Genomic DNA, 6,790 nt, shown 5'->3' on the forward strand with positions numbered 1-6,790 from the left:
CTGTATCACAAGCATGATGTCCACACAATTCATAATACCTGATCTTTGAAGCAGCCTATATGTCTGTCAACAGATGAACAGATAAGAAAATGTGGTATTTTTACATAGTGAAATACAACTCTGCTATAAAGAAGGATAAATTTGAGTCCTTGTAGGAAAATGGATGTACTTGAAAACATAATGGTAAGTGAAATGAATCAGACACACAAGCTTAAATGCCACATGGGTTCTCATAAGAAATATAAAGTATGAATAAAGGACAAAATAAAAGATACAAAAACAGGGAGATCAGGGCTGGGGATTTATTTAGCTCATTGGTTCCACTGCCTGCCTTGCAAGCACAAGGACCCGAGTTTGATTCTCAGTACCAAAGAAACAAAAACCAAAAACAGGGAGATCTACTGCAAATGGGAAGGGGACTAAGAGATGGAGGGAGGGAGGAAGGGTAGGAGAGGAAGGTGATGTAAAAGATAATTAAGGTGTGTCATGTGCATGTACCAAATACCCACAGTGAAAGTCATCATGTGTCACAAGCATGTACTAATAAATACATTTTTAAAAATTTACTGAAAGTAAAGCAGAGTAACTGGGTGGCTTTGTTTAAGGCCTGATGTTGGATGTTAGCAGAATTGGGCCTGACACCTGTGTGGTATCAGACTCTTGCTCCGTCAGAGTCGGCAGTGGCAAACCCAGAAGTTTTGCAGGTGTGCACACAGGAGCTCTGGTCAGAGCTGCAGACTTGCAGAGCAGCAGAACACTCCTGGTTTGGAGAGAGGGACTAACGAGGGTCATTTTGTTTGATGAGGCCAAGGCCAGCTTTGGACCTCATCCTTTTCCCATTTTCCAGGGCAGATGGACCATATCCTGAGTGACTGAAGGGTGGGTGGAGCTTGTTTCTGCTTTCTGTTTTCTTCTTCTTCCTCCTGGTTTGGTAGGTGACAAACTCCATGCCACTTCCCTTGTGGTTCAGTTCTCAGATTCTCAGAATATTCAGTGTGGCCTTTTCCGTGAAGCAGTTTCCCCCATTAGAGGCCACCCTTACCTCCACACCATGTCATTCTCTGTGCTCTCTCCCTCTTGTACCCCAGGCAGGTCTGGACAGGACAGGCACAGCTTTTCCAGGGAACACCTTCTCCATGCACTTTGGCCATGATGTCCAAGCTGCTCCCATGATTCTCTGCCTGTTTGGGAGACTGAATACTGGAGCTGAAGCCATTCTTGGTGGGAAATAAGTTCTGAGCTATAGGCCTCAGTTCTGTATATTTACATTTCGAGAGGGAAAAAAAACCCTGAATAATTTCAGCCAAGTTCTGTTTCCTGAAAGTGAGAGATTCTTGTCCCCACAGTTATCATAGCAGAGCTGATGCCCACCTTTGGTTTTTATTTACTTTCTTAATTAAAAAAAAAAAAAACAACTTTTTTTTTTGAGACAACGTCTTGCTATGCAGTCCAGGTTGTCCTTGAACTCACTGCGTAGCCCCAGGCTGGCCTTGAACTTGACAGTTCTCCTGCCTCAGCCTCCGGAGTACTGGTATTAAAGGTATGAGCCACTCTGTCTGGCCCACCTTTGATTTTTTATTCTCATCCTTGCTCTTTACATTCTTTTCTTATCATACATTTCCACATTTGCCCCACTCCCTTGTTCAGCTTCCCAGTTGGGGACAAATACTGGCAATGTAACGCCAAAAGTTTTACCCACCTCAGTTTGTGTAGTGGACCGAAAGGAGCCTGCCTATTTGTATAGACTCTTACACTTGATAGTTTTCGTAGTTCATTTAACCTTGGAGTTACTTCATCTCCGTGTGGTGGATACTGAGTTGACAGTCAGTTATTCCTAGCAAGCTCTGAAAAACATAAGAGGTCTACTTTTGAGGCACCCACTTTTTCATATTTAGTACCAAGAGGGTTACTCTTCAGAAAAATCTGTTGTCACTCTTCATGACTTTACTCTTATGAAGATCTTAGAGCCCTCATAGAAGGGATCCTCTTATTCTTAGCTAATTGCCAGCCATGGTGGTATACACCTTGTAATCTGAGCCTTCTGGGAGGCTGAGGCAGGAATGATCACAAATTTAAGCCCAGCCTGTGCAATTTAGAAACTTAGTGAGACCCTGTGTCAAAATATCAAAATAAAAAAAGGCTGGAGATGTAATTTGGCCTGAAGGCTCTTGAGTATTGAGGGGGGGGAGCAAGTGGAAAAGCTACCCAGCGGACTCCTTGATGACAGCTGCTTTAAAACAGTTGTTGAGGACCTTCACTGTTTCTCTAGTATTCTTTTAAGTTCTTGAAAATAGCCTTGCTTAAATTGATTCTGATTTTAAGGGTGGTGACTAAAAGTTTTAGAGAAAGTGCTCATAAGAACCAAGTTTTTGAATTTATTTCAGAGCTAATCATTAATTTATAGGAACAGTTTATGACTCCAGGGAGAGAGGCATGGCACACTGCCTGGTAGCTATCATCAAGGGTGCCACCTTGGGGAACCATATTATAGGCTGTCCCTCTATGTAAAGTTGTGCTTGGGCCTTATCAGGAATGTAGCAGATGGTATTTCTAGGAAAACTGGCAGATGTTTTTGCTGTCAATTAAATAAAACAATTTTTACAAGTAAATGTGGGATTATGGGATTCTTGATTCTGGTTGTGGGTAGAGGAACTGCCCTTATCTTACAGAGATTTTGTGACTCTGAACTCTGTTTCTCATCCTTTCTGATTACTTTCTCTCTCCAGATGAGTCATTTGTAGGGGCCAAGTGCAAAATGACCAGTCCCTTCACTAGTGTAAATTGAAGGTTGCTGTAGTACCATGGGTGATGTTTGTCATTTTTTGGATTGCTCCTTTAGGTTAAGACTTTGGGATTTAACAGTGTAACACCTAAAAGAGCGACTACAGGTGAGTAGTAGAAAAGGACGCTAAATTCCCAGGGTCCTGGGACGAGACAGGAAGTTATTGAGCGTGATGCAGTGCTAGGTGCTTTACTGAGGTGGGCTGGTCTTCACTTTTTAGACCAAGATACCAAACTCTGCAACACTAAGTATTCTTTTATTTGTGATTTTTTTTTTTTTTTGGTGGGGGGGGTACCGGAGATCGAACTCCGGTCCTTCTGCTTGTGAGGCTGGTGGCGGAAACACTGAGCTAAATCCCCGGCAACACTAAGTATTCTAATTTACTGTGTTGGAGTTAGAATGGAAGTTGGAGTGGTTTTCCAAAGCCTGTGTTTCTTTCATGGCAGATAAAATGTGTGGATTAGAAAGTTGGGGTGGTGGTGAGGTGATGAGGGAGACAAGAGAACAAATGCCTGAAGGAGAAAGGAGAGTAGGGCCAGGAGGGAGCTGCAGCAGAGGGGCGCTTGGGAATGGATGGCCCCTAGTGAAGGGTGTGGAAAAGAAAGGTCAGCAAAGACACGCTCAAGTGGGAGAAGAGAGTTGGCAGTGTCTCTGAGGAGGTGTGGTGTTGGATGATGGCAGCTCTTTCCTGAGGGAAGCTTCCTAGGGTTTGCTTGGGGCCAGGAGGACCAGATAGCCTCTGTATTTGGGCAGGTGGCAGCTGAGGCCCCACAGGAAGCCTTTTAATCCCTGGTATTTGTAGACAGACTGGCCTGTGCTCTACTGAAAGGCAACTCACGTAGTTAGCAAGGCAGCATTATCTGCCTTTGAAATGCTGCTTTTATGGATCCCCATTTGGCCCTGCTGGAGGGCCTGGGCAGTGAGTGCCCTGTTACATTACCCTGATTCCCTGCTGCCTCAGAGGTCGTGCAGGGACAGTTCAGACATTTCCCTCTACATGACCTCTGACTCTCTGGCTGTTCCCTTTCCCCTCTGGAGCTAGTTGGAGTTAAGGCTGGGAAAGGTGGTCCTCTTGTCTCTGTTCGAGTTTGCTCCTAATACCCAGGAATTATGATTATGGTTTGTTCCCTAGCCTCTCACCATGAAGTTAGGGTTGTTCTCCTTACAGCCTGACTAACCCTGCAGTCAGTCCAATTTAACATTTACTGACTGAGCACCTGTTAGTGTGTGTGTGTGTGTGTGTGTGTGTGTGTGTGTGTGTTGGGGTAGCGTACAGAGATGACAGAGACAGGTCTCTGACCTACAGTTGGAGACTGGTAAGTAAATAGCGTCTATAGCGCAGCTAGTTCCTTTTCCTTATAGCAGGAAATGTCCATAAACTTTGAATCATTCTAACAATGGCTGTGGTGAGGCTTGAATGTAGAAATAATGAACTGAGACTGCTGTGAAAAGTATAAAGCTCTAGATTTAGATATAACTTTCTTAAAAGACTGATAATGCTAATATGTTTGGGATGCTTTCTGTGTGTCAAACACCATTTAGTGTTTTATATGTATTAGCTTATTTAATTTTCACAGTTGCTTGTTTGTACCCATTTTTCAGTTAGAAGACGATTTAACTGTAGCTGGTAGCTTGCAGAGCAAGCCCATATGAACTCTTGGCCACATGCTGGGGCCCCTGTGAGGATCTCCTGGATTTCTGGTTACTCAGGAGGTCCCACTCCATGGGAGGCAGCAGCCAAGTGCTTACCTTAGGGATCCAGAAGGAGCAGAGGAAGGTCAGGCTATTGCCCAAAAAAGCATCAGCATTTCTACACAACTTAATTAAATTACCAAAACGATTTCCGAGCTTAGAGCCATCTTTCTTGGAGAATAATACAATTGAAATAATTTAAGCCAAGAAGGAAAGACAAAATCAGTGAGCTCATATGTGTGAATGGACACTTACTGGTGCCCAGTAAAAGCAGAGAGGCACAGCCTTAAATTGAGTGTGACTTTACTCAGTTTATAGACAAGTGCAGAGACCCCAGCAACATGCTTTGTGTTTGGTATTAAAGCCCGGGGTGGTGGCACACGTCTGTGATGCCAGCTACTCAGGAGGTTGGGAAGGAGGCTTAGAAGTGTGAGGGCAATGTGGGCAATGCAGCATGCCTTCTCGAAAAACAAAGTACAGTAAAACGGCCGAGAATGTAACTCAGTGGCAAAGCACTTGTCTAGCATGCAGGTAGCCCTGAGTTTAATCCCCAGCACCAAAAAACCCAAACAACAACATCAAAATAAAAAACTCAACCCCTTAAAACAAAAACAAAACAACACCAAGAGTTACCTACCTTTTAGGTTGTTGTGAGGATCAAATCAAATATTAGATAAAAGTGCTTGGATCTATACCCAGTGAATAAGCACTCAAATGCCAGTTAGTGGTGGTATTATTATTATCCTGAGGTTTCATGTTACTGGGGTGGGAGTTTTACCCAGTCAGACTGTGAGGGATCTTGGTCTTCGAAATAGTCCTGGCTCTCTCAGTGTGGGCATGAGTTTCCTCTCTCCTCCCTCACTAATCATAGCTGGGAAGGCTCTGCTTAACTCATTGTGTAAAGAGATCACTTCCCTCGTAGCTTTTAGAATGTAACATTTCCTTCCCATTTTCTCTTCTTCCTAGAATAAGAACTGCCAGTAAAATGGTAGTGCAGGGCTCTTGAGATGTGTTTATTGTAGTGTGATGGACAGAGGAATCGTTAGTGCCTTTTCTCCTTATCTTCCCATCGATCCCTCCAACTCTTTGCAAATGGGAATTACAGGAAATCACAACTAGCGTTAAGAACCACAGGCAGATGGAAAGGATGGAATGTGTAACTCCCATTCCCAGAAACAGGCAGAAGGGTTGAACTGACTGACCCTAGCTTTTGAACTAAAGCCTTGCCTGATGGTAATGATAGTACCACCTGGGACTAGAACTCTGTTTCTGCTCTGTTCAGCACTCCGTCCAGTCAGTGACCGTCCCCTCCTATTTTCTGTAGATTCCTGTCATCACCATCCTGCCTGAACTTTGTCTTGTGTGACCTTCCAGTTACTTTAGTCTTCTTTTTCATATGGTGCTTATCTCTAGGGGACTAAGCAAGAGAATAAAGCTGTGTCAGGGACTAGGCAAGGCCCTTCCTTATGGTAGGGTACTCCTTGAGGGCCTTTAATAAATGCTGTGGGATTGGATTGGATTGGTTTCTTGCTTAAGAACATTTTTGGTTCCTACTACATATTGACCCAAGGTTGAATTTCTTTGCTTGTTCTTCACAACTGGCATTCCCTTGAAGATTTAGTTTGAATAATTAATATTTTGTAGGTAACCAGATCCTGCTAGGTGGCCGAAACTAGGGAAACCAAAAGAATTGTCCCTTGCTATGAATGACTTTAAGACAGCATTTATTTTCTCTTGGCCTCCCTCCACTCCTATTATAGCATGCTTACTTCAGCATTCCTTCCCCAGAAGGAAAGTTCCCTCCTATATATTCCTTTTTCTTTTTCCATACTTTTTCAGCCTCCCAGGCTTTTAGGTCAGATCTCTCTTTCTTTTTTAAGGCCCTCTGATTATCTTTGCTCAGATCAGTTTCCTTGATCTCTATTTTTTCACTGTTTTGTCTGTAACTTATAATTCTGTATTTTTTATATTCACATAAAATACTGAAATAAATACTCTTGTTTTGTTGGGTGTCTTGGTTGTATGCAGCCTCCCCAGCTCTATTGGAGGTTCGTGGTAGGTTGGCAACTGTGCCTTCTGTGCATTTTGCAAGCTGTGTGTATAGAAGACTGTTAAGAAATAAGGATACATGAGACAGACAGAGGTGAGTCATCAGAGAGAAGAGGGAGTATGATTCCTAGGGGGATTTTGAGTAGCCTAGAGAAGATATAAGGGGCTGGGGACTGGAGGCTAGGGACATTCCGGGAGTTTTAGTACTCTGGGAACAAACACCTGAGAGAAAATTGAAAGGGCAGGCAGGAAGAGACTTGTGTTTCA

Source organism: Fukomys damarensis, unplaced genomic scaffold (genome assembly GCF_012274545.1).
Source record: "Fukomys damarensis isolate Sample0158 unplaced genomic scaffold, DMR_v1.0_HiC HiC_scaffold_21, whole genome shotgun sequence".
NCBI lineage: Eukaryota > Metazoa > Chordata > Mammalia > Rodentia > Bathyergidae > Fukomys > Fukomys damarensis.